The following is a 3428-nucleotide window of genomic DNA, read 5'->3' as shown; positions in this document are numbered from 1 at the left end:
ATTCACTTACCACACTGGCAAGCTATTGATGCTTTAGTGATAGACATTGCAAAATGATAGAATCACCAGTAATCTATAAACTCAAGACATTAACAGACTCTGTTTGCTGCTCAGATACAAGCAGAGCATTATGGAGAGAAGATAATAATTAACTCATAAGGAGAGGGGCAAGTAAACATTCTATTAAAAGGAGAAAAATCCCAAATGAATATAATCTCCTTCCATTACATTATAAGCATTAAAATTAATGGTGTTGGTTTTTCTGTGGTTTGGATAGTCATTGTATTTAACAAGCTGAAGTTAACTTCATAGGGAAAAAAATAAATTAAATGTGCGGGTGTCTCAGGAAACTTCATTTTCTGAGTGAATAGCCAAGTTGATGCACATCACCAGAATGTCTGACAATCAGTTTTCCATACTGGTGTGTTCTAAATAGGAAAAGAAACCAACTCTTCATTTAAATTATATTGCAAATCACTTCTTGCCTGCTGAATGGCATTCAGCTGCAGTAGGTGGCTTTCACCGTAGGGCCCCGACCACGACATTGGATGATTAATGCTAATTTGAAATGTTTTCTTTGAGGGGGGGATGGGCACACTATCTTGGTTCATATGAAGCTGAGGAAATTTTATGGTGGGTGTCTGACTCAAAGGCCAACAGCATATTTGCCATCAGATAAAAATGCACATTCACAAACATACCGAGACAAGTCAATTATTCCCCGATTCACCATTCCCTGGGTCCCTTTGTGTAAAGAAACCTATTTATACTCCCCATCAGATGGATATACAGAATCATAGTAAACAAGCCCTCGATTCCACTATTCTATATTGTATTTCCCAGGGCACCTTCCATTGTGGAAGTCATTAGTTTTGGTCTTTTTGTTCCCGATTTATCAAAACAGACATTTTGCTAGTGACTTCAGTTTTACTGCTAGACACCAAACGGTTAGAAGACACAATTTTTGGCCAGTTGAAAAAAGAAACAAAATGTGCTTTGCAATCTTTTGGTGAGGATGACTAAGAATTTGTTCTTCTCTACCTTGGTGACTAATTAATAGATAAATATAAAATCAGTGCTCAAAAGCTTGTTATTCTTTCCCCCTTTCTTACTTTAATTGTTCAAAGAAACAAGCCTGTCCTGGTGTTTTATCACCAATAGAATAGACTTAAATCAGATAGTGTACAAATGAGAAAATTAATCTGCATCAACATCTGAAAAAAATATGTAAATTAAATTAATATGTGCATCATATTTTACTTGTCAAATTAGTAATACTCATTAAAAAGTAAAGAATATTTAGTGTGGGCAAGGGTTCTGGGGACAGATTCTCCTACCCTCCTCTGTGGGCAGCCCTGTTCCTAGGTGGGCAGCCCTGTTCCTAGGTACCCATTCACAGGGAGCATGCTCATTGCACACTGGTGTCATCGATGGTAAGGAGTGCGTGATGGAGAGCTGGCAGTGCCTGAGCTCAGAACGTCTGGCATGGAATCCTGCCACTAGCACATTTTACTGTATTATCCTGGGTGAGTTTCCTTCCTTTCACGAGCTTGTGTTTCCTACTTTTCTGGGTTGTGATGAGTGTTTCAGGTAAACTAACTTGCAGCATAGTGCCTGTCGTAAAGTAGGCACTCTATAATCAAGAGCTATTACTGCAGTGTCCTTAAAACGAAACCTGTTTGTGCGCTTTCACTGTTTTCCTACTATGCTGGACATGATCATCAGTGAGTACTTGAGATATTGCTTATCAGTATATCTAGAAGGCTAATTTATATATGCATAAATATCCAGTGTGCCACAGGACCATATTTTCTGTTATGTATGTATAAGTCAGTATGTTTCAATAGCTGAAAGCTAATTTCCACACAGGTCTTGACCTTTAAAATTATTGAATATGCTGTTCAAGTGACAGGATTCTTTCTATACCTGACACTGATTTGCAAAACTAGATATCTAGAAGGCTAAAACATATTTTTTATGAACAAGACAACAGTGTAACAAGCCTGGGAATATGTCACTAAGCCTGACTACAGCAAAGTCTTGGTGGCTATCAAGGGACCAGCCTTCTGCCCTGCATGCTCTCAGAACACCTCAGGATCTTTATGCAGGGAAGCTATGGACAGGCCTCTAAGAAGAGCCCAAAGGCCCAGTTAGTATGAGGCACTCTTCACATAGATTGGAGAATTGGTTCTTAGACTGGCTGCATATTGGAGTTCCCTGGGGAACTTTATACGTTAATGAAGTGCTGGCTCCACCCCAACCTAGTGAATCACAGTCTATGTGGGTGAGCTTGCACACGGGAAATTTTCTACAAGCTCCTCAGATTCGCAGATGGTACAGCAAATTGAGGGGAGCGGGAAGAAATCACTAGAGTAGAGGAATGTTCTGACTGGCTGACGATCATTCAAAGTGGTGGGCTTTCTTCTCATAAGGCTGAAAAGTGAAGAAGAAACAAGAGGAAACACAAAATACAAGAAAGAAGAGAGAGAAAGCAGGAAGAGTGGCATGGAGCCTATGGGCGAGTAGGAGGAGCAAGTGGTGATTAAGACCGGGGTGAGGGGTGTTTCCTAAGGACTCTGGAGGGTCTTAGAGGTTTGAGTCAAAAAATGAAAAAAATGTGCTGGAGTTAGGGGACTGGAGGCCTAGTAGGTCTGTAGTCTGGAAACGACAGGTTGGACAACAGCCACACACATACACACCATCTCTCCAGTCTTTGAGGGGGTATTACAGGGGAGAAAATACAGAAATCATCTAAGTTAGCAAATCACATTTAGAGCATAAGCCAAAATCAAATGGTGTATTTTTTGTTCTAGATATTCCAGAGGCAACTCAATCAATTGTCAGTGTACTGTGTACTTTTCACTGGAATTCTCTGTGCCTGGCACTCAGGATACAGTGAGGAGCCAGGCAGCCCTAGTCCCTGCCCTCAGGAAGCATACAGTCTATCAAGAAAGGCCAGCAAGAGACAAACAAACATATAAGGAAATAAAATAATTAAGATCAGGAAATGCTGCAACAAAGAAATAAACAGCATGCTAAAATAAATAATAATGAGGTGGCAGGGGTGTTATAGCAAGTAGCTAGTCAGACATAAACAGGGCAGGAAAGGCTCCCACCACCACGAGGAATGTCAGATCACCATCAGGTGATGGTTAGGAGGTTGTTAACTGTCTCTCTAAAATAATAATTGGTTGCAGCCAGTACCAAGGAAAGGCAGGCTCTCTATAGATAGGAAAAACCTGAAACTGGTGATCAGTACCTTCCTGATAAGATCTCAGGAGTTGGGTAAGAGGGCTGACACCTGAGCACTAAGAAGCAAAATGGCAGCGTTTTAACTTGTATACGGCCTCCTAGGGGCATTCAGCTGGGGAGGGAAAAACGCCTCAATTGAGCATGCATACAACTCAGTAAACACACTGTGCACGCTC

This window comes from Chlorocebus sabaeus, chromosome 20 (assembly GCF_047675955.1).
Source record: "Chlorocebus sabaeus isolate Y175 chromosome 20, mChlSab1.0.hap1, whole genome shotgun sequence".
Lineage (NCBI taxonomy): Eukaryota > Metazoa > Chordata > Mammalia > Primates > Cercopithecidae > Chlorocebus > Chlorocebus sabaeus.
Note: the sequence above shows the minus strand (reverse complement) of the source record.